This window comes from Notamacropus eugenii, chromosome 7 (assembly GCF_028372415.1).
Source record: "Notamacropus eugenii isolate mMacEug1 chromosome 7, mMacEug1.pri_v2, whole genome shotgun sequence".
In the NCBI taxonomy this organism is placed as follows: Eukaryota; Metazoa; Chordata; class Mammalia; order Diprotodontia; family Macropodidae; genus Notamacropus; species Notamacropus eugenii.
Genome location: NC_092878.1, coordinates 87,925,441 through 87,951,520, shown reverse-complemented (window position 1 = coordinate 87,951,520; position 26,080 = coordinate 87,925,441). Strand labels below are relative to the sequence as shown.

Sequence of the window (26,080 nt, the reverse complement as noted above, 5' to 3'; positions counted from 1 at the left end):
CAGCAAAATATGAACAGTAACTTCCTAATCTGTAATTAATAATCCTTTGGATAAAAACAAAGATGCCCTGTCAGAACGATTACTCATAATGAAGCTCTATTTGTTTGTTGCTTTTTCTTTTAAGGAAACACCTTCTGGGCTGGGAAATTCAGAATTTGAAGTGGGTTCCATTCCCAGCTGGGTGACTATGGGCATTTATGTTCTCTCATACCCTCCAGTGTAATTACAAAACCATTCAAAATCTGGTCAGCCAGGAATTCTGAGTATATTCATGGCTGCAATGAAATCCCTACTTGTGCATGAAATTTCCTTCTCTACAGTTACAGAAAGATCGTGGAAAGTTGTGAGAAGCAGTTGATGATGGACAATTTGTGCACAATTTCTCATCAACTTTGGCTGCTGGCATCGTTAAGCTTGCTGGGTACTGAAGATCTGCGCAGCTGGGTGAATGACAAAAATTTCAAAATGGATAGGAATGCTAAAGGTGCAGAATTCTCCAATGAAATAGGTAATTTGTTCTGTTTTGTTTTTTCTAGGTGTGTGGTATGATGAAACTAGTTGTCCTTTTCATCAAAGGATGTGTTTATAAACACAATTTTTTTGACCAACTATCTAGACTCTTTTCATTTTTATAGGGGAGGGGTCTTTAATCTTTTCTTGTGTCATGGACCCCCTTGTTTAGGAGTCTGGTGAAGCTTCTGGACCTTTTCTCAGAATAATGTCTTTAAATAAGTGAATGAAATGCTAATTTTAATTTAGAGGTTAATGAGAATAAAGATGTGATTTTCTTTCCTCCAATCAAGTTCATGTACCTTCAGATAAGAAACTCCTGACATAGTGCATAGAAAAAGGAGCTATAGTAGACACATGGAAAAGAGCTAATATTATTTTCACAAATAGTGGCTTCTGAAAATAAGGTGGAGAGACTTACTCAAGATAAACTTAATTGTTCTTGTGAGGAAAACTAGATCTAATTTTTACTTTGATAAAAACTGAAACAAAACAAAGGGTCATGTGTGAATTTCCTTAGTCTAGTCCAGGATGTGAGCCTTACTAATTGAGAATTCTGATTATCCAGATAGGTGCTGGGCTGAGTTCTTCATTCCCTTAATATAGCTTTTCTTTATGGATAGTATCTATTAATATCCTAAATAAGATTATGTAGGCTGTAAACTTCTTGAAGGCAGAGACTAATACATTTCTTCATTGATATCTCCATCTCTTAGAACGATGCCTGGCACATGGTAGGTGTTTAATAAGTGTTAAATTGAAGGGGAACATTTAAAGTATTAGAAAAACAGTCCTGTTTTTAAGTTGTATTAAATTTTTATAGAAGATTATAAAAACTGCTCACATTCTGATTTATCAACAATACTATTTATATAACAGGGAATTCTGAAGTTTGGAACAAGCTCAGATGGGGTGGGAACAGAGGCCAGGGGACACTCATTCCAATGTCCCTGTCCCATTATTCCTGTTCATGTCCCCACTCCACCAGGCAGTACACAGTCTACACTAGTCAGGTGCAAGCCTCAAGTATGGTCGTGGGAAAAGGCCACCTGGGAGAAAGGAGTGACTACTGATAGAACCCTAGAGGCAGGGGTGTCTGGAACTGGATGTAGAAGGATATGGCTTCTCCCTCATGGACAGTTATGGGGGCAAGGCTTCCTCCATTCAATGATCCTCCCTATTTTGATCTCCCTAACTTCTAGACTATGTTAAATTTAGCAACTCTTGTATATTTGTATTTATTAATTTCTTATTTATGCTGTATATATTTTTATAGCTACTTGATATCCCCATTAGGATGTAAACTTTGAAGGATCATTTCATGTTTTGTCATTGTATCCCTAGTGCTTAGCACAATGCTTAGGATATAGCAGGATTTTAATAAATACTTGATCATTGACTGATTGATCATGGTCTTCCATAGCCCAATACCCACCAAGTGACCAAAGCTGGGAAGAAGTGTGACCCCCTCATGTTAAAGAAAAGAAATCCTGCCAAATCTCCAAGTTGTGACTCAGGGGCAAAGCTCAAGTTTTCCTGTGCTAATCAACATTTGAAATGAATGAATCGTAAATTAATGAGTGAACTATGTTGACATGTTCAAAATGTAAGCACAGTTTGCCTAACATTGTCCTGACCAAGTTGTTTAATTAACACATTCTAAACACACTCCCCCTGAAACATCAGGAAACTCCATACCGTGAAATAATTCAGACACACAGATCAGATAGTTGTTAATGATTGGCGCCAGCACTTTAGACCAATGGTCTCCAGGTGAAGAAAGGGCACTACTATTTTGTGAACTTTAAAGGTCAATAGACAAAGCCAACAGAAATCTAGGATCTGAAGTCCAGGCCAGGATTTGCCAGACGGAGAAGCAAAATCCAAGAAGCTTGCTTGATCTAGCCCAGCAATAGCAAAGATGTAGACTCATTTACACACTGTCCATACTACAGTTGGAAATGAGCTTTGTAGGCCAAATGGTGCACAGCAACTACATTGAATCTGAGTCCCTTAACCCTAGGGACTGGAAGATAGGGGAGAGTATGTATCGCAAGTTTTGAAGGTAGAAAATGTATGTTTTTTCTGTTTTAACTATATCTGTGAAGTAAATATCCCTTTGAGAGAGGAGGGATGAAGGAAAAAAGGAACCAGAGAAGAAAGAGAAGGCATGAAGGAATTCCTTGTAATAGTGGAGACAGTGTGGTACCATGGAAAATTCCTTATACTAGGAAGTTCAAAGTCTGTGTTGGAGTCCCAGCTTGGCCACAAGATGTGTGACCTTGGCTAAGTCCATTCATCTTGTTGTGCCTTGCCTTATCTATTAAATTGTAAGTTTCATGAGAACAGGGACTCTCTTTTGGCTCTTTTTGTATCCCCAGCACTTAGTACAGTGCCTGGAACATAATAAGCATTTAATAAAAGTTTAACAATTGATTAATGATTGATTGTCTGATCTCAAAAATGAAAAGTTGAAGTAAATAGTTTCTAAATTTCCTTCCAGATCTATGAATCCATATTTTACTTAGCATGACTCAAGGATTCAATTAATGAATGCCCTTGCTTGAAAGTAATACAGCTGCATTCCTTTTTTAAAAGTCTATATTTCTTTAAAATAGTCTGTATAATTCATTAATCCTCACTGGACTTCTCTTTCATTTGTCCAAATTTATTGGATATATTAAGAGATTTCTTCCTCAATTTCAGAATATAACACAATTTTAAAGTAAAACAGGAACAAGATATTCATACTCTCTATATTTTCTCTCTGGTAAACTAATCAGCACCTTGGGGTTCAATTACCATCTCAAAGTTGATGACTCCTAAATTTGCATATTTAACTCTCATCTCTCCCCTGAATTCCAGTCACTCATCACTAAAAACCTGTTGAATATCTCTATCAAGATGTTTCATAGATGTCTCAAATTCAACATGTCCCAAACAGAACTTATTTTTCCCCTCAAAACTCAGTTCTTTTGGAAATTTTCTCTTTTTTGTAGAGGGTACCATTATCCTTTCAGTAACTCAAGCTTACAGCCAGGGAGTCTGTAATGTTAATAGAATCGGAAGATCTTCCCCTCCCATTAATAGACCTAACACATAGAGCCTGTGGTCACATGGAGCCTTGGTGACTTGGCTCAGACTGAGAGGAGCTTGCCCAAGGAGGAGAGACAGAGCATGAACAGAGAGTGAGAGAAGGCAAAACAGAGAACGAGAAGCAAGGTGTGAGTGAGCAGAGGGAGGAATTTGTCTAGGGGAACTTGTTTTTGTAGGGAGGCCTGACAGAAAGAAGGCTTCAGATGTCTGAGCTCCCTGGATTAGTGATAAGTACCCTGCTAAATCTTACCTCCTAGTATTCTAATGATGTCCCAAATAAATATTTTGGTTTTGTCTTTGAGGAAGAGAGTTTATTTCATTTTGCAAATTTACCCTAGAAATACTCATGCATATTCATAGCGGCTACTATGAGTATCACATTGGCATTACAGAGTCACACTTGACTTAAATTTTTTTTTTCAATTTTATTGCGAGTCCATCAGTTTCACCTTGGAAGTTCATCAGTCTGGAAACATTAAACAGCCTCATTTGAACAACATGGTCCTTCTTGAATGGTCCTACTAATGCTTTCTTCTCTATGCTCTTAAAAAGACTGTAGCCAAATCTAGAGATGCTACTAGTAAATTTTAAACCAGTTTTCTCCAGGACAGACATTTGGTCTACATCTGCTGGAACCTTACTAAGACGAGAACAATGCTCTTGATCCCCAAACACAGCCTGCCTTTATATCAATATATATCTATATAGAAATATAGATAGAGATATACACATAGCTATTTTCTCCTCGGCTAAGTGTAAGATCTTTGAGAGCAGCAACAATCTCACTTTTCTATTTCCCCAACACCTAAGAAAATGCCTAGTATACAGTAGGTACTCAACAAATGCTTATTAAATTCAATTGAATTCACGTAGTTTTTATATTTATATGATGTTAAAATTAAGTCATTGCAGATGGGGGTGGAGAAGGGAAAAAGCTATTAAAGCAGTTGAACTTTTAAAATTATCATTTAGTTTTTAATGGATTGTTTTGGACTTGTGTAGATTCAGCAGTTATACGTGACTTTCAGCCACTCAGAGCCCAACTGGTATAGTATAGTATAAATCCTTTGTTTCATTTCATTACTTCTTATTTACATCATTCCTTTCTTTTTTTTCTATTTTAATCCTTTCATTGATAAATTTTATTGGAAAATGTCCCACAGTTCTGCCCTCCTTCCAAAAACTCTTAGAATTCAATTCCTTATGATGCAAAATTTCAGCAAACAATTAAACAAGAGTACCCAAGAGAGTGATTTCCACCGACTGCACACACAAGTTTACACTTAAGTAGTTTACCACCTGTTAATAGAAAGAGAGATTCATTTTTTAACTATAGTATGTTAGTGACAACATTTAAATGATTTCCTTTCTCATTACACCTCCACTAACCAGCAAGTAAGAAGGTAGATGAAACTTAAATAACTTACTTTTGCTTATTTTGAGCAAATCTGAGTTTAGTGAGTTTTAAATAATAAGCTATAATTAATTCATTTTATTTTTAATTTATTAAATAAAACAAGCATTTCCATAGTAGAATTTTTTAAAAAGATGATTGCACATGAAACTACAAATCGATTACGTTTGTTTTTCATTTTAAATATATCATAAAGTTATCATGTAAATTTCTCTTTTTCTTTCCTCTGCCCCTCCAGAGAGGGCTACCATTAGACATATAGATATGTATGCATATATATGTATACATACATATGTATGTGCATATAAAGATCATTCTGTGAATACTTATATTTATCAGTTCTTTATCTGGATGCAGATAGTCTTTCTTCATATGTCCTTTGTAGTTAATTTAAATATTTATGAGTCAAAATGACTTAGTCATTCAAAGCTGTTCTTAAAACAATATTGCTCTCACTGTATACAATGAGAATTCAGATCTGTTCATTTTGCTTTTTGTTATTTAATGCAAGTCAATCCATATTTTTCTAAAATCAACAAGCTCATCATTTCTTATACCATGGTAGAGTTCCATCACAATCATATACCACAACTTATCCAGCCATCCCCCAAATGTTGGGCATCCCTGCAATTTCCATTTCTTTGCCACCACAAAGAAAGCTACTATAAATATTTTAGAACATGTAGGTTCTTTTCCTTTTTCTTTAATCATCTTTGGAAATAGACCAAGTTTTTTTAAGATTACCTTGGAATTTCATCTATCCATAGTATCCTTTTAGTTTATTACCATAATAAATCAATGTAGTGATAACTGGATGTTCATAGGCAGATATTGATGTTTTATCATAAAACCAAAGAAAAGAATTAGTACTCATTTTATGTTTCTAATCACAGAAAACATCTGAAAGCCCACAGCTGTTAATAATGCTCCTGGCTTTTGCCAGATCTTATAATACTCTGTTTTCTTTGCCTTGAACATGGCATTTGTACCACATTAAAGTCTGGCAAGTCCAATATTTTTGCTAACCACTGGCAAATGTGAACATACTATAAAGTTTAAAGAGTTATTTTCACCAAACTCATTATCAGGAATGTATTTGTTGGGATTTGACTAAGAACTTGTTAAATCACTCCTATGCACTTATATGTGATATTTGTGATCTCTTGACTAAAGTAGATTTCTGTGTTTTGTTGGGCTTTGAAAAGTCATATCTATGATTTTATTCATGGAGGTAGGTCCAAGTGAAGAACTCCTTTTATTAGTGCTTTCTACCAGTCCAAATCTATTCCTGACCTGCTACTTAATAGCCTTAGAGAATAACCTAATTAAAAGGGGAAGGGACTTGCCTGGAGGTCACATCCAGTATGTTTCTGAGATTGGATCTGAACCCAGGTCTTCTTGACTCCCAGATTGACTCTCTATTCCTAACTTCTTGCTACCTCTTGGACTCAACTTACGCACTCTGAAAAATAATAATAACATAGGAAAGAGCCTGACCGCTTTCATGGGCATGAGAATAAGTTGTCTCAAACCTTAGAGGAAAGCCCTGAGATTTATGCAGGTGAGAACATTGCAATGTTGGACTTCTCCTGACTCACCCATTTCTCTAACCTTTGTTGGGATTGTGGCAAGAGGAAAAAGCCAGGGTGGAGGAAGTAACATTTTAGTGAGATATTGACCTAATAATACCTCTTCCTGAAATTCAAATCTGAGCCCAGGTACTCCACGAGAGCTCCAAGTTTGCAGCTCCTCTCTCCCCCACTCATTAGTGTTCTTTGCCTCCTCAGATATGTGGCAGGGTATTTTTTCCTTTCTCTCATTTGCACCTTTCACTTTCTACTTCCTATGATAGTCATCTGTGTTCAGATTATATCCTTTACATGCTCACCCCCAGTGTAAGCTTTTGGAAGGTGAGGACCTTTTCATATTTCTTTGTATCCCCAGCACTTGGTGCAGTGCTGGTATGTAATAGGCACCTAATAAATGTTTGATAATCTGATACAAATAAGGCTCCCATGAACCCCTTGGATGCCCCCTAAATGTTTCCATCTAGCTGTTTTCTAAGGCAGAAAAGTAACAGAAGGCTCTTCTGCTTTTTGCAGCTTTGGTGGACCTGTTGCAACATCCTTCTCCCTGAAAAGGAGAAAAACAAAGCAAAAAATATGGCACTTAATCAACAGGAATTCCTAGGAAAATAAACTCATTATTTAATAATCTAGTATTAAAAGTTTAGAAACTGGTCACCCTGACCAAACACCATAGTTGGTCAGGTATGCACAAGAAAGAAACAATCTAAGTCAGCATGAATCCAGAAATCAATAAGCACTATTGAGTGCTTATTAGAGACAAGGCACTGTGCTTTGTGACATAGTGCCTTCCCTCAAGTAACTTATGTTTTACTAAGGGAATTTGACATGTGTATTGATGATAGCAAGAAAACAAAGTAGGAAGGGACAGGAACAAAGGAAAACTCCAAGTGCTCTAGGTTTATTGGAAGGAGAAAATAATATGTAGGCAAATAAAGCATAGATGGAGAAAGTACTAAGAAAAGGGAGCAAATCAGAGAAAGCTACATGGAAGAAGTGGCATCTGAGCTATGCCCTAAAGAAAACAAAGGGTTTTTTGAGACAGAAGTGATACAGAAGTGGACTCCAGACATAGGCTACCATTTGTGCATGGAGGCAGAAAATGAACATTTTCACCAGGTCATTTTGACAGTGCAGGAAAAAGAATGATATGATGTAGCCACAAATTATTTGGAATTTGTGACTAGTCTGTATTTCCACTCCCCATCACATGAAAGACAATAAAGATTTCACTCTACCTTGAACAACAATGATAATATCTTATATTTATATCCTTTCTTATGGTTTATAGCAGGGGTTTATAACCGTTTTATGTCATGGACTCCTTTGACATACTACGGGCCCCTTTTCAGAATAGTGTCTTTAAATGAAAAATACAAAATGCATAAGATTACAAAAGAAATCAATAATATTGAAATATAGTTAAGACATTTTCTAAGTTTACAGACCCCAAGTTAAAAATTTCTGTTTTATACAGTGATTTGATATAATATGTATCATTTATTCTTTAGAAAGACCTTATGAAGTAGGTAGGACAAGTTTATTATCCCCATTTTACAGATGAGGAAACAAAACTCAAAGATAAATGACATGCCCAAAAGGCCAGTAAGTGGAACAGCTAGGACTTAAACACGTCTTGCAACCTACAGGGTCCCACTCAAAATATTTTTCATATATATGTACCTCAGTATAGCTTCATAGTACCTCGTGAAACTAGCAGGGAGGGAAGTTATTAATTTCTTCACTTTATAGATATGGAAACTGGAAGCACAATACGGTAACTAGGTAATCGGTGCCAGAGCACCACATTAAGTACAAGTCTCCTGATTCCCAGCTCTGGCCCCTTAGTCTGGATAGTGTCCATCAGATGAAGGCCCTCAATGAGTAATAAACCACATTCTGGAAGGAAATAGTTGGTTAAGGAAGTGGAAATTGGATTTGAATTTCTGGTCCCCTGCTTAAAATGTAGGAGTGATAGACTCTTGACCAGAAGTGAACTTCACCTAACAAGAACTGGGAAAAAAAATGCATTTGCTCAGTCCTGAAAATTTAATCCAATAGGCTTTAAACTGAAAAATATGGTGGGGAGAAGACTCCTTATATCCACCATATAGTAAATTATAGTGAAGAAAGAAGAAGAATGGGAAGGGGGAGGTAATCCAAAAATTAACAGGAGACAAAATTCAAGAAAGGAGCCATTTGTAAAGCCCATGACCTCAAATGTCTATATACAAACACAAAATATAGGGAACAAGCAAGATAAACTAGAGATCCTAACAAAAGCAGGCAAAGTGGACCATGTAGGCTTTACTGCAATGTTGCAGAACAGGACCCACAATTAGAATATGTTTCTATGGGTACCTTATTTAAAAGGAACAGGATCGGTAAAGCAGGTCTACTGGTAGCATTTTATATTAAGAAGATATGCTTATATGAGGAAACCGAAAGATGAATAAGCATTTATTAAGTGCCTACCATGTTCCAGGCACTATGCTAAGTGCTGGGGATACACAAAGAGGCAAAAGACAGTCCCTGCCTTCAAGGGTTTACAATCCAATGAGGAAATCAAGGAATAAGGGAAAGGAAGCATGATGAAAAGCATTTGGATAAAGAGCCGTGTAGGTAGAAATGAAGCAATGTTAGCATAAGAGCATACAACAGACCACCTGGAAAAAAAGGAGAAATAGATGAGGAATTTGGGAAACAGATCACAAGCCTGGCACAGACATAAAGTGGTGATAGGAGACTTCATCTGTCTTGCTATCTGCTAGAGTCTTCTCTCTGCCTAAAGAAAACAGTTAATGATTTCTTAGCCTACTACCTGAATGAGCCTATGAGGGTTCTATTCTAGATCTGATTCTAATGAGGAGGACCTGATTGAAGGAAAGTAACTTGTCCATCTTAGAATTTAGGACAGAAGAAATGATGTTTGTGAGAGAAAAAAATATCTTTCAGGCACCTTAAATTTCCGAAGAATATATTTTAAAGGATTCAGAGAATGAGTAGGTAGGGACTCAGGTTCAGGTAGAAACGATAAGATCCTGTAGGATTATTCCTGTAGCAGTCATAAGTCTAGGAGAGGGGAAACTCTGAACAATAAAATTCTGAAGACAGAAAAAATCATGATCAGGAAGATGAAGGATTTGTTTAAAGGGACTGATACTAGGTAAATTAACCAACTTAAGTTTTAATAAGACATATACAGAAGATGGAAGCAAGGTCAGGTAATAAGAGATGAATATAAAAGTGAGATGAAACCTAGTAAGGATAGTATCAAGAATGCTAAAACTCAGAATGAATCAAGGCTGGCTGGTAGAACTAAGGTCAACAAAAAAGATTTTGTTGTTGTTGTTTTAAAATCTATAGTAGGGAAAAGAAAAGATTCAAAATATGAGATTAGTGTTCAGGGCGGATGGAATAATGACTACGGATGATGGAAAGAAAACAACTGCTCAGTTGTTATGTTATTTCTGTTTTTGTCTTTCAGGGAGAATGCTACCTGCCCTGAAAAAATCAGTACAAAAGTGGCTAACAAGGAGTTGAGACTTAAGCACTGAAACAGTAAGAGAACACTTTTCTGCCTTTGATAAATTCAAAACTGGTTCAATTCACTGGGCCCAGGCAAACTAGGAGACAGAAAGAGCTGGCAGATGTGATAGCTTGAGCCATTGACACAATGTTTGAGAAAGGTCAAGAAAAAGGCCAACATTTTTTCAGTTTTCAGTAAACCTTGACGCGTTCCTGGAAAATTCTAGAACTTATAATTAAAGGAAAGGTCAGTCAACATTTATTAAAAAACAAACAAACAAACAAACACTGATCACAAAGCTTCACTTGGAATAGGTCATGCCAGCCTAACCTCAATTCTTTTTTGACATGATTATTAAGCTGGTAGCTGAGGCAAACAATGTAGGTACCTTAGCAAAACACTTGACAAAATCTCCTATGCTATTACTTTGGGCAAGATGGAGAGATAAGAATTAGATCAGTGGTGCCAAACTCCAAAACAGGATCACTAAACTGACCTGTGACCTGCGTATTGACCTGAAGAACTACACATTAATATGCTTCATATTTTATTATATTTTTATTTATTTTGTTAATTATTTTCCAATTACATTTTATCTGATTCAGGTGCACTAGGACTGCTATGGGCCCCATGCAGCCCATGAGTATGTGTTTGACAACTCTGGCTTAGGTGATAGTGAGACTGGGTCAATTAAAAACTGGTTGAATGACTGAATCCGACAATTGAACATAGTTTGATCTCAGCTTAAGCGGAGGTCCTTAGTCGCATCTCCTCAGGGATCTGTTTTGGGACCTGTGCTTTTTATTAGTTTTATCAATGTCTTAGTCACACATACAGATGGTATGTTTATCCCATTTACTGATGGCCTACAATTTTGAAGAATAGTCAATACATTAGATGACAGTGTTTACATGTTTTCAGGGACCTTAACTATTGGGGAAGGAAGGGCTAACTACATTCCTATTTCAAAACCCTGTCAAGACCTTGCTCAAGGCCTCAAAACAAGTTCATGGCAGCCGTGGAATTAGAACCTAGATCTCTCGAGTCCTAATCTGCATCTCCTTAATGGTCACTCTTGTTGTTTGAGTGAGTTCATTGAGTATTTTCTTTCTTTCATGCCAGTTTGTATAAACAGACATAGCTTTGCTTTTCTGCATTTTTGTTGTTATCTTTGGAGTCCATTGGGCTTAAGGGACTTGCCCAGGTTCACATAGTTATTAAGTGTTTGAGACCGGATTTGACTTCTGGGTCAGCACTGTAGCCGATGCATCACCTAGCTGCCCCTGCTTCCCTACAAACCTTGGATTTGTAGTCATCGTGGGATCCAAAGCTGGATGAGCCTTCAGATCCCATCTTATCCATCTCCCTCATTTTTGCAGATGAAGATAGGTGGACCAGAGAGACGAAATAATAATAACAATAGCTAACATTTATAGAGTACCTACTCTATGCCAAGTACTGTGCTAACCACTCTGAGAGGTAGGAGCTATTATTAACCCCATTTTATAGATGCAGAAACTGAGGCAAACAAGGTTAAGTGACAAGCCTGGGGTTACCCAGTTAGTAAGTGCGTGAGATGGGCTTTGACTTAGGAAGATAAGTCTTCCTGACTCCAGGTTCAGCACCCGGTCCAGGAAGCAAAATAAATGATAGAGGCAGGATTGGAACACAGGTGCTATGAGTCCAAAAGCAGATTGCCATTGCGCTGGGGCGTTGTGGTCAGATTACCAGTAGGTCAGATTCCTGATTCTTCTACTTTGTGCCTATTCAACCTTGGGCAAGCTGCCTCAGTTCTTTGGTTCATATTTTCTTCATTTGAGTTGGAGTAGCTAACCTCCAGGGTCTCTTCTAAATCTTAGTCTATGATCCTGTGTTTGTTCTGTATTTCTTTGCATCTTTTTGGCTGCTTAGGGTCCCATACAAATATCATGAATCTCATTCCACCATCTTTCATGATCTAGACCTATCACCAAGGCAAAGTTAGTCCTTCAGCAATCCCCACTAAAGCTCAATCATCTGAAAGGATGAGGCCTATCTAGAAATATAAGAAATGCTGTCATTTAATAAAAGGTAACTTTAAAAGGACTCACTGGAGACCTCTACTGGCCATGCGGCTAAAGACCCACATATACCGTCACCTTTTTGTGGGCTGAGGTCATCACTTAAAAAGGGATTTTTACTTATTAATAGTTAAATCCTCAGCAGAGCTTCAATTTTTGGCAAAATAGTTGGATGACCCTGGAAATAATTATCTTGTTTCAGCAGTTAGTGATGAGGGATCAAGATCTGGCTAATATAAGTTAGTATGATGGGGGACGGGGGACAGAAATGGAGTATGGAGAGACAGAGACAGAGAGACAGAGACAGAGAGACAGAGACAGACAGTGAGAGAGAAAGAGAGAGAGACACACACAGAAACAGAGAGACACACAGAGACAGAGAAAGACAGAGACAGAGAGACACACAGAAACAAAGAGACAGAGAAAGACAGAGAGAGAGAGAGATACAGAGAAACAGAGATTAGTGGACTTTTACAATCAGAACCCCTGGATTCTAGTTCTGGACTCCAGTGACTGATACTGGGTGAGCCACCTCCCTTCCCTTGTCCTCAATTTTCCCTTCTGTAGAAGAAGGAGGATGGACTAAGTAACCTGGGGGGCTCTGTCCAGTCCTAAAATGCTCGGGTTCTGTGATATATGTGTGACTGCTTCTTGCCTTTTTCCTCATGTTGGCTATTTATTTCTAACACCAGGTGGCACTAGATAACAAAAAAAGACAACAATTGCATAAGAATGGAGGGCAATGGAGAGATTTTGTGCTTTTTAGATTTAGATAAGCAAAAAGCCTTTTTAAAATTGTTTATCAATCAATAAGCATTTATTTCTCAACTCCTTCATCCTCCCCTCATATTAGAAAAACAGAAAAGCAAAACTCTTGTAACAAATTTGCATAGTTAACAGTAAAACAAATTCTCACATTGATCATGTCTGAAAATGTCTCTCGTGCTGTATATTTAGCGTCACTTCTTTGTCAGGAGGTGACTAGAAGGCTTTGCCATCAATACTGTGGAGTCATGATGGGTCAGAGTTCTTAAGTTAAAGGAGGAATCTGCAAAAAGTTTTTACATATCTATCTATATTTGGTTGTTGCTTAAATCTCAAACTTCCTCCAGATAGCAGTTTCTCAAGAAAGCATGATTTTGATCATTCAGTACCCAGGGAACTATATAATAAGCCTCCCCAGGCTTAGGGCCCCAGGGAGAGGCTGGTAGGCTTTGAGACTAAACCTGGTGCCAGTACCCCTATAATCAGGCAGACAGTTATCATGAGTCACCTATGACTAGGTCTTGAAGCAACTGAGATAGGTGGCCATTTAAAACAGGCACTGGGATCCAGATTCCATAAACCTCTTTATTAAATACATTATTGCATTTGAGCTTCACAATAGCTAAGTACTACAGATGTAATTCTCCACATCATAGATGAATCAGTTGAGGCCCAGGGACATTAAGTGACTTGCCCACAATCACATATAGAGTAAGTATCAGATACTCTATGGACCTCACCATGCCAGAGTAGAAAGTGTAGTAGATATGGGAATTTTCTTTGATTAATTATACAAATTCGTTATAATCACTGAGGAGAAGGGAAGAGGAGAAAATCGAATTTTGTTAATGTATGCTAATTAATCATACTTTTTTTAAATAAGTCCAAGGTCTACTGTATGTTATAAGGTTTATAGTCAATTAGGAAAGCATTCTTGTGTAGTTTGTGTCTAGACTGGGGCAGCCTATTTTGGTCCTAGGTAGTGGAATAAGAGTTTTTTGCTGTATAAACCACAGAATGGTAAGGCTTAAAAAAAGAAAGAGAATTTGTCTCAGAGTCAGAATATACCTAGATGTAAGTGATCAGCTCTGATTATTTGTTATCAGTGTTCCCTAAATCAATTTTCTAATCAGAAAAATTGAGTCGATTTCAGTTTTATCATCTGTAAAACAATGAGGTCAGATTAGATTAGGGATTCTTAACCCAGGATCTGTGACTTTGCCATTTTTTTTAATAACTGTATTCCAATGTAATTGATTTTCTTTATATTTTCCATGTATATTCACATTTAAATATATTATGCTAGGTACTTCCTGTGTATTTTACATTATGCATTTAAAAACATTATGCTGAGAAAGGGTCCCTAGGTTTCACCAGATTGCGAAAGGGGTCCATGACACACCCACAAAGTTTAAGAAGTCCTGGATTGGAACATCTCTAAGATTCCTTGCCCTCTAAAATGATAGTTTGTGGGGGGAGGAGCCAAGATGGCAGAGTAGAAAGACACACATATGCTAGCTCCAAACCCGCAGCCCATAAATTACCTGTAAAGAAGAACTCCCAACAAATTCTGGAGCAGCAGAAGCCACAGAACAACAGAGTGGAGGAGATTTCTGTTCCAGAGAGCCCTGAAAAACTGACCCGAAGGGTCTGTCTTGCACCACACCAGAGAAGAGCCCAGCCCTGCCTTGGCCACGTGGCCAAGAGGAGCAGATCCAAACAGGCTTCAGGGACAGAATCTCTGGCAGCTGCACAGGTCCCTCCACCCACAGGTGACAAGAGTCAGTGAGAGAGTCTTTTTGGGTGGCTGACAGGGGAGTAGGGTGTCTCTGTGGCTCAGGCCCCCTCGGGAGGCAGCAGCGGAGGCAGCAGTGGACAAGGGCTCCCAAAGTAGGCAGAAGTTTGGATCCATTGTTGAAGGTCTCTGCATAAACCCCCTGAGAGAACTGAGTCTCGTGTAGCAGCCCTGCCCCCACCTGAGCACCTGAACTTAAGCTCACACTGAATAGCAGCCCTGCCCCAGCCCAAAGCCCTGAGGCTGGGAAGCAGCATTTGAATCTCAGACCCCAAGCACTGGCTGGGCGGATCTGGAGGCCAGGTAGGTGTGAAGAGAATACTCCAAAGTCAAGTCACTGGCTGGGAAAATGCCCAGAAAAGGGGAAAAAAATAAGACCACAGAAGGTTACTTTCTTGGTGAACAGATATCTCCTCCCATCTTTTCAGATGAGGAAGAACAATGCTTACCATCAGGGAAAGACATAGAAATCAAGGATTCCGTATCTCAAACATCCAAAAGAAATATTCAATAGGATCAGGCCATGGAAGAGCTCAAAATGAAAATCAAGTTAGAGAGGTAGAGGAAAAACTGGGAAGACAAATGAGAGACATGCAAGAAAACCATGAAAAGCAGCTCAACACCTTGCTAAAGGAGATCCAAAAAAATGCTGAAGAAAATAACACCTTGAAAAATAGGCTAATTCAATTGGCAAAAGAGGTTCAAAAAGCCAATGAGGAGAAGAGTGCTTTAAAAAGCAGAATTAGCCAAAGGGAAAAGGAGATTCAAAAGCTCACTGAAGAAAATAGTTCTTTCAAAATTAGAATGGAACAGATGGAGGCTAATGACTTTATGAGAAACCAAGAAATCACAAAACAAAACCAAAAGAATGAAAAAATGGAAGAGAATGTGAAATATCTCATTGGAAAAACAACTGACCTGGAGAATAGATCCAGGAGAGACAATTTAAAAATTATGGGGCTACCTGAAAGCCATGATCAAAAAAAGAGCCTAGACATCATCTTTCATGAAATTATCAAGGAAAACTGCCCTGAGATTCTAGAACCAGGGGGCAAAATATATATTGAAAGTATCCACCAATCACTCCCTGAAAGAGATCCAAAAAGAGAAACTCCTAGGAACATTGTGGCCAAATTCCAGAGTTCCCAGGTCAAGGAGAAAGTATTGCAAGCAGCTAGAAAGAAACAATTCAAGTATTGTGGAAATACAATCAGGATAACACAAGATCTAGCAGCTTCTACATTAAGGGATCAAAGGGCATGGAATAGGATATTCCAGAAGTCAAAGGAGCTAGGACTAAAACCAAGAATCACCTACCCAGCAAAACTGAGTATAATACTTCAGGGGAAAAAATGGTCTTTCAATGAAATAGAGGACTTTCAAGCATTCTTGATGAAAAGGCCAGAGCTGAAAAGAAAATTTGACTTTCAAACACAAGAATGAAGAGAAGCATGAAAAGGTAAACAGCAAAGAGAAGTCATAAGGGACTTGACTAAAGTTGAACTGTTTACATTCCTACATGGAAAGACAATATTTGTAGCTCTTGAAACTTTTTAGTATCTGGGTAGTGGGTGGGATTACACACACACACACACACACACACACACACACACACACAGCACAGAGTGAATTGAATAGGATGGGATCATATCTTAAAAAAATGAAAATAAGCAGTGATAGAGAAATATATTGGAAGGAGAAAGGGAGTAATGGAATAGGGCAAATTATCTCTCATAAAAGAGGCAAGCATAAGACTTTTTAGTGGAGGGAAAAAGAGGGGAGGTGAGAGAAAAACATGAAGCTTACTCTCATCACATTTGACTAAAGGAAGGAACAAAATGCATTTTGGTATGAAAACCTATCTTACAATACAGGAAAGTGGGGGAGAAGGGGTTAAGCAGGGTGCGGGGGATGATGGAAGGGAAAGCAATGGGAGGAGGGAGCAATTTGAAGTCAACACTTGGGGAGGGACAAGATCCAAAGAGAGAATAGAAGCAATGGGGGGCAGGATAGGATGGAGGGAAATATAGTTAGTCTTACACAACACAACTATTATGGAAGTCATTTGCAAAACTACATAGATATGGCCTATATTTAATTGCTTGCCTTCCAAAGGGAATGGGTGAGGAGGGAGGGATGAAGAGAAGTTGGAACTGAAAGTTTTAGGAACAACTGTTGAGTATTGTTCTTGCATACAACTAGGAAATAAGAAATACAGACAATGGGGTATAGAAAGTTACCTGGCCCTACAAGACAAAAGAGAAGATGGGGACAAGGGAAGGGAGGGATGATAGAAGAGAGGGCAGATTGGTGATAGGGGCAATTAGAATGCTTGGTGTTCTGGGGTGGGGGGAGGGGACAAATGGGGAGAAAATTTGGAACCCAAATTTTGTGAAAATGAATGTTAAAAGTTAAATAAATTAATTTAAAATAAAATAAAATAAAATGATAGTTTGTGGTTCCTTCTATTTGCAAAAGAAAATAACCTCCTTGAGGGGCAGAAACTTTAATTTTTCACTTGGAATCCTCAACACCTAACACAGTATCTTGTGCATAGTTGATATTTAAATAATGTTTGTTGAAATGAACTGAATTGAATTCCCAACTGGTATTCTTCTGGGCTCATTCACTGATTGTTAGTTTTTGTTTGCCTCCTTCTCCTGCTCATTTCTTTGCCTTAGTGTCTTCTAGCACATGCTGACCTGGATTCAAACACTGAATGACACTGCTCTGCTTTTACCAGTTGGTGCTAGCTCTGAACCATTAGATACCTCCTCTCCCTTCCCCTGCCCATAAATATGCATATATATATCTCCTCCCAGTATCTCATCACCTACTCTAGCATCCTTTCCCTTTTCTCCAGCTCGCTGAGTTTACAGTATTAATCTTACCTGGGCGATGGGTTTAGCCCTTGGGTTCTGGAGTTAGGGTTCCACCAATGGTAATATTGTCTGTCCCTTAGCATTAGGCATTACTTGATGGCCATACATAGAAGTGTTCCATGAGCATACTCTAAAGCAGTGGTGAAACTTCAATAGACAGCATGTTTACTTAATTTTAAAATGTCATTTTACTTATGTTTTATTTATTTTGTTAAATATTTCCTAATTACATTTTAATTTGGTTCAGATTGGACTGCACTCAGGACAATGTGTTTGACACCTCTCTTTAAGAAACTCTTTGTAGTATCATCGTCTAACAAAGATTTATGCTTTCAACTTGATAATTTGATGCCAATGTGGTCCATTGCCAATAACCAAGTTTTGTTGCCTCTTCGAGGGAGGGGAAGGAAGAACAAGCATTTATTAAACACCTAGTGTGTGCCTGGTGCTGTGCTAAGCACTTTGCAAATGTCATCTCCTTTGATCCTAACAACAATCCTACTACTACTATTATTATAATCTCCTACTTTACAATTGAGGAAGCTGAGGCAGACAAAGGTTGAATGACTTGCCCAGGGGCGTACAACTAGTAAGTGTCAGAGTATGCATTTGAGCTCAGGTTTTCCTGATACCAGGTCCAGCACTCTAATCACTGTTCCACCAAGATTCCTCTAGATAGTTCTCTGATTTTTATAATCTATTATTACCATTTTGTATAATGTTTTTTCTGCTCTACTTTTTCGTTTTGCATCACTTCATACTAGTCTTTCCACCTCTCTCTCTCCCTCTCTCTCTCTCTCTCTCCCTCCCTCCCTCTGTCTCTCTCTCTCTCTTTCTCTGTCTCTCTCTCTGTCTCTCTCTATCTCTCTCTGTCTTTCTCTGTCTCTCCTGTCTCTGTCTCTCTGTCTGTCTCTCTGTCTGTCTCTCTGTCTCTTTCTCTGTCTCTGTCTCTCTCTGTCTCTGTCTCTCTGTCTCTCTTTAACTAGACATGTAATTTCATCAGTAGAGGGAGTACCTGGTAACCAACTCCCTCTGCCAATGCAGGTCAGCATCTGCTCTTTCACTTACAATCTTAGAAAATTTCTGAAGCACTAAGGCGTTAAGTAACTTACCCAGAATCCCAGTCAATTATATCAAAGTGAGGACTTGAACTCTATTATATAACTTCTTCTTCTCTGAGGCCCTTCTAGGTGTGAGAAGCCTGAGGCTTCAGCCCTAGCCTAGCTTGTTGGATGCATCCTTCATGGTGAAAGCTGGGCTTCTTTTACAGAAAAATAACTCAAGAAAACATCCCATCCATGTCTATCCTGTTGTCTTTGCAGCTGCAGTATTCTGAAAGACCACTTTGTAGGTCTTCTTGACACGGAGGCTAGCTCTCTGTCCACTACATTGTGCCACCTTTCCTTCATCCGTTATTATTCCTTACTGTACAATATTTTGTCACACAGATATGCCATAGTGACTGAGCACATTTTATTTCTAACTTGTGTATAAAAAATTAACAAACAATAAGTTACAAATTAATAAATAATGATATGATGTTATAATTTTGAATATATGGATTTTTACCTTTTATTCTGAAAGAAGATCCTTGTAGCAGTATCTGTGAATTCCTGTAGTAGTTCTTCAGCAAACCAAGTGGTAGGGGAAGGTCTACTGAGATGTCTAAACCAGCTTTTCCCAGACTATGAAACACTGGTGCCCCATGCCCTGTGAACAGGAGTTCTACAAGAAACTACTGATAGTAGAGATATCTGCCCCACCCTCTGCAATATTCACTTAAATTCAAGGAACATTTATTAAGCAAGCACCCACAGTGTGCTATCATGATGTGAAACTGACTCTGGGCTATGGAAAGTTTTTATATCAGCAGAACACAAACTGCTCCTAATCAGCTGGAGAAGCTTTAAGTATAGGCAAGGCTGACAGTGAATTGTGTGTCTGTCATTGAAGGACCTGCTTAGAATAGTGCAGAAGACTGGTTGCCAGGTGGTGTCATTTTGGCCACAATAACCCACAAACACTTCTACAAAGACAAAGGGGTTTGTGATCAATATTATAGAAAGAAATTCTCACAAAGATGAAATAAGAGAACTTTTGAAGAATTGAAGTGAGCTTTTGATATAAAAGTAAACTTAATTTCCTCTTGTTGTTGAACCCTGTCCAACATTTTGTGATGCTATTTGGGATTTTCTTGGAAAAGATACTAGAATGGTTTGCCATTTCCTTCTCCAGTCCATTTTATAGATGAGGAAACTGAGGCAAACAGGGGTTAGGTGACTTGCTCAGGGTCACACAGCTAAGTAAATGTTTGAGACCAGATTTGAACTCAGGAAAACGAGTCTTCCTAACTACTGGACTGGCACTCTACCAACTTTGCCACCAAGTTGCCTCAGTTTTGCTGCAAAGCTTTCCCCATTCCCCTTAATCCCAGAGTTTTCCCTAACCTCTACCCTCCAGAATAGTACATATAGGTTCCATAAGTATATTTCTTTTTAAAATGTAGTTTAACTTTGCAATTTTTTCTTACATCCCCAACTGAAAAAAAAATTTATAATAACATAAATATATTTCATGATGAAAAATGTCCTACAAGAAAACGAGTTTGGGAAATATTGAATCTAAACATCAGCCTGGAAAGTGGTCTTTAAGAATTCTGTACCTTTTGCTGAGTGAAGTGAACAGAACCAGATGAACATTGTATACAGTAACAGACACATTGTGCAATGAATGACTGAGAGACTTATCTCTTCTCAGCAATGCAAGTACCTAAGACAGCTCCAAAAGATTCATGATGGAAAATGCTATCCACAATCAGAGAAAGAAATATGGAGTCTGAATGGAGATTGAAGAATGCTATTTTCTGTCTTTTTTGTTTTGGTTTTTTTCTCATGGTTCATCCCATTTGTCCTAATTCTTCTATATAACATGACTAATGTGAAAATATGTTTAATAAAAATGTATATGTAGAGCCTATGGAAGGGGAAAGGGACATGGAGAAAATTTAAAACTTACGGAAATGAATATTTTCTAAAAGAAAATTTAATTTTAATTAAATTATTTAATTTTTTTTAAAAGAATAGTATCTGGGGAAAAAAAGAATTCTGCATCTCCAATGAGAAGATGAGATGCACATGGATGGGAAGTTTCTCTTGAACCATTTTTTTGTAAAAGAAACTGAGCTTTCGTTATGAAAGATGCATCTAATAAGTTAGGCTAAGGGTTGAAACCTCTGGATTCTCACACCTAACAAGGCCACAGAGAAGAACAATTTGCACAATATAGTTCACATCTGTTTACCTAATATCCTGATGTCTTACTTCACCAGAGATGGGTCACCAACATCCTGAATTGAGACATACCTTTTGTCACCTCATGGAGCCATCAAAAACATTTAGTTTATAATGAAATTCTCTTCTATTTCACTAGACTTTTAAAAAAATTTTTCACTACAATAATGTAAATGGAAAAAGAGGAAAAAACACAAATGGTGTTGTGTAATTTTAATGACCAAACTTGGTCCTGGAGAATAATTGAGAAAATGCATCTCTCTCCCTTCTTGGCAAGGCACTACAAGTCAAACTCATTTGATATGTCTGTTAGTGTTATTGAATTGCTTTTTTTTCTTTTTAATTTTAAAGCTATTACTCTCCAGAAAGGGAAGGGAAAAATTTTGAAATAAAGGTGCTGTAAAGACAAAAAATATCAACAAAAAATATTTTAGTAACTTTTTCTATGGTATCATTACAGGGCATCTGTCCCTGGTAGAATGTAAGTTCCTTGAGGATAGAAACTATCCATCACACTTTTTTCTTTGTATTCCCCAGGAGCCAACACAGTGTCTGGCACCTAGATAATGCTTTATAAATGCTTCCTGATTGATTTGTGATCAGTCAAGATTTCAAGGATCTATTTCATTTGTATGGTGATACCTTTCACCAATATGGATTCCAACTGCTACATGATTTACTTTTTTTGTTTACTTGTTTAGTTTTATTTGTGAGCATTTTTTTTCATTTGTTTGTCTGGTGTGGGGGGGAAATATAATCATCTGGTAGCTAACCTGCAGGAGATGAGTTTCTGAAAAGTTAAACGAGCTAGATTTTGGATGAGAAAATATAGAAGACATTACTGGGTCCACATACCATAACTTGAGCTTCACTGGCATAGCCTTTGCAAAATCAGGTCACTCCCATACCAATATGCGGTAGAGCTCGTGTGGAGGATATTTTTCCAAAAAGAGAGCAGTACTTACGAGTCTTTAAACCCCCTATGAAGGAAATGTATAATTTGAAAACCCCCTAAATCCTACACAAATATGTGCTATTTTTATTGTTGTTATTAAAATAACATTACTTTCATTTTGTATTTAACTATTTTTAAAAATAGATAAGTTCACTCAATTAACCAGAAACCATTTATTCGTGTCGTGTTTGTCCTTCATTGACGAAGACCAGGCCATCAGAGAAATGATGACATGACTTGACTTTGTTTTGAGTGAGGGAGGGCTGTGCAGGTCACCAGCCTCACTTCTCCTCCAGAACCATCTGAATACAATGGCCAGATATTCCTCAGGATGACTGGAAATGGCCCAGGATGCACTGGGAGGCCTTGGGGCCTTTAGGCCAAGGTCTTTGCAGGTACTCGATTAGGGTGAGGCAATACCCATTCAATGAATAGGCCTGTTTAAGAAGTAGCCTGGGCATGGCCCCTTTAATGAGGTCAAGAAAACAAAGACTTCAGGCAGGGTGGGAAACAGCAACAGTTACTATTGATAATCACTCTAAAACCTAATTTATCTTCCTTTGGAGAAGAGAAGGAAGGGGAGAAAGAGGCAGACAGGAGGGGAGGAGGTGAGTTACCCAGCTAGCATTCAGCCAGCTGCATCTACTCACAGGATCGTGTTTGTCCTTCTTTGCCGAAGAACACCATGCCATCAGAGAAATGATGACATGACTTGGTTTTGAGTGAGGGAGGGCTGTGCAGGTCACCAGCCTCGCTTCTTCTCCAGAGCCATCTATTGAATGGTACTAAGCCAGACTCTGAGAATACAAAGCAAAAATGGAATGGTCCCTTCCCTCAAAGAAGCTTACATTCTCTAGAAGGAGATAATAGATATGTATATAAGTTTTACTCTATGAAATTGTCACCCTAGGGATGATTTATATAAGTTTAGGTTTGGACTCATATCCCCAGTATAGATGAATGGGCATGTATCCATCTCTTCAAAGCAGAAAGTATGAAGACACTCAATGTGTAATATGAATCAGACATGGGACGGGTATTTATTTCCTACACACACACATACACATACACACACACACCCACACTAAATTCAAAACACTTAAGAGTGTTAAGAAAGTCTTACTATGGAACTGGATTACAGACAGAAGCAGATCATTTTCTTTTGTATTATGTTTTGTTTTGTTTTATGGTTTCTCCCATTCATTTTAATTCTTCTATGAAACATACATTTAATAGGAATGTATGAATACAAACTATATAAGATTGTACACTGTCTCAGAGAGGGAGTGGGGAGGGAGGGAAGAATGATGGAGAGGGAAGGGAAAAAATCTAAGATATATGGAAGAGATTGTCGAACACTGAAAACAAATAAAATAATTTAATTTTAAAAATTTTTAAAAAGAGAGTCTTAAACCAGGATTCTGTTTCAAAGATATTCTAATTGTTAGGAAGTTTTCCCTTAAAACAGGTTGAAAACAGCCTTTTTGAAACTTCTACCCATTGTTCCTACTTCTGTGATCTGGTGTTAGGCAAAACAAGTCTAATTCCTCTTTAGAGGGCTGACCTGGAATACATGGTGTTAATTCAACAGTCAATCAATCAATAAGCATTTATTAAGTGCTTTCTATGTTCCAAGCACTATGCTAAGCTCTGGGGCTAAAAGAGGAAATCAAATGCAACCATCCTTGAGTAATTGAGTCCTGGTGCTAGGGAATTATTTGAGAACATCCTCATTAGTTGATTGAGTCTTGTCATTAAGGAATCATTTGATTCAGGCTTTAGGAGATTTTGTCCTACAAAAGAGAGGAGACAACTACATATATATATATATATATATATATATATATATATATATATATATATATATATATATATATATATATATATAGAGAGAGAGAGAGAGAGAGAGAGAGAGAGAGAGAGAGAGAGAGAGAGAGAGAGAGAGAGAGAGAGAGAGAAATTCTGAGAGAGTTAAGCACAGGCCTGAGACCAGAGAGCTTGGAGTGGAATGAAATCTCTGCGTTTAAACTGCCTTCTTACCTCAAGGAAGCACAGTCACCAAAGATGTCAACTGAGGGTTAACAGTGAAAGAATCTCCCGGGTGAAAAATAAAAGCAGCCCAGCATCATAGTGGGATGGTCTGAGTTCCTAAACCCCATGTTCCTGGACTTATTTGTGAAAAGGCAATGGGGACACTGTCTTGGCTCCAGAAATGGCAGGCATGGAGAAGGAAACCACATGGCCACAGAAAAGAAGGGAACTGCTTGTCCTAAAAGAAGTCAATAGCCAGGGTCTGGGTAAAGTAGCAAGTGTTCCTGAGTCCCAGGCTACTCAAGGAATATTCTGAGTTCCATGATCCCATCTAATACAAAAGAGATGAGTTGGTATGTGCTCCTAGAATTGGAAGATCAGTAAGGAACTGAGCCACAGTGTGAGAGAACAAATCTCAGGTCCCACTTCTATAACTATGAGCTATTTGTACTGCAGGTCTGTTGGAAAGGGATTTGAGTCTCTTACAGACCTAAATTCCAAAGTCCTCTTAGGGGTGCCCTAAATCCTCAGTAGTACTGCAAAACTAGATCATGCCTCTTTGGGAGTTTTAATCAGCCCTGGGACTGAGAGTTTGACCCCTCCGCTTCAAGTAATTCTCTAAGACAGGAATCATTAACAATTTTTATATTACAGACCACTTTGGCAGTCTGGTGAAGCTTGTAGCCCTCTTCTCAGAATAATGTCCTTAAATGCATAAAATCAAACACAGATTACAAAGGAAGTCAATTATACTTAAAAATATAAGTATATAAAAATATAATTATACTTAAAGATTAGAAAGATGTAAATATACTGAAAGATATAATTTCACAGATGCCCCTGAAATCTATCCACAAGCCCTGTTCTAAGACTATAAGTCACAGAGAAGTGCCAACCTGTTTTGATAGAGTTTTCCTTGTTTGCCAGTTCCTTATCTTAATGAAACCACTGGTCCTCCATACCTCCATTAATTCTGCAAAAGTCCTATTCTAATGCCTCCTCATTGTGTGGAGATTCAATTCAATAAACATTAAACACCAGATACTGCACTCCACAAAGACTATTAGAGAACAACTTTTGGAAAATCCTACCAAGCTGGTTAGATTTTGAGAATGGAGCTGAAGACAGACTGTACCTTCAGGTAGGGGACTAGACCATAAGAACTTCATCAGCTGCATCAGTGCATTTGTACATGGTAGAGATAAGATTTTAAAAAATTATTTCAAAGTAAAATTATAATATCTGCTTGCAATTATTTATAACTAAAGTACATTTGAGCAGATAGGAGAAATTACAGTAAATTAGAGTTAAATTGTTTTTTAAATTCTTACATCAATTGACAAAATTGTTGCACTTAGTCCTTAAAGCCTTAAGTATTGATAATGTTTAATGTAAAATTTTGGAATACTCTCTTTGTTCTCTCTGAAGTAAACTCAGAGAATGCCTTTCCTATGTCAGCAAAAGCCAGCCAAGGCCGACTCTACACTCCTTAAGGAGACTTTAACCTAAGACACTATATCTTGAATAATGAGATTTTCCTTTGAATCTTATTATCTGTAGACACATACTATGTTATGGCATATTAATGGTAAAGAAAATAGAGACATCTTAGGTCGTAATTTCTACTGAACATTGTTTACCCTTTTCTATGTCAATTATCTGTTTAGGGGAGGAAGCCTGCCACTTACTAGTGGTGGGGTTTCTTTCCTTATCACCGAGACATATGCTTACCCAGCCTGAAATCCCAAGGCCTGACCAACATTGCTTTGTTGATTGTCCAGTCTTACTGAATTTATGGTTTGCTTAATTAGGAGAGTTTCTTTCTCACGGCAAAATATATATAAGCCAGAAGATTTCTGCACTGGGTAGTCAGAACATTTCTGGCTCCATAATGCATTATGTTACCGTTGTCTTTAATAGGGAATTGATTAATTAATTAATTAAATCATAAAATGTATGCATTTAGCCTGTTGCCTTTTCTTAACAAAGTTTTCAGGTCAACAGTATCTAGGAGTTCATCACCAACTGGCCTGCCACAAAACCACCCAGGAGAACCAGAGTGGTTGCGATTTGCACCAGCAGGGGGCACATTTATACCAATGAGATAGATCCATTGAAGTTTTCAAATTGGGGATTTGGAAAAAAGTACTTAATTGCTTCAGTAATT

At 37.9% G+C, this 26,080-nt stretch overlaps 1 protein-coding gene across 1 annotated transcript in view; it reads left to right on the top strand.

Moving 5' to 3' along the window:
• SCRG1 (stimulator of chondrogenesis 1) overlaps positions 1-26,080 on the top strand; it is a 203,777-nt gene that overhangs the window by 117,279 nt on the left and 60,418 nt on the right. Inside the window, exons 2-3 of the mRNA XM_072622773.1 lie at positions 321-508; positions 10,094-10,167. The gene's annotated coding sequence lies outside the window, so the exon portion shown is untranslated. The remainder of the gene's footprint in view (positions 1-320; positions 509-10,093; positions 10,168-26,080) is intronic.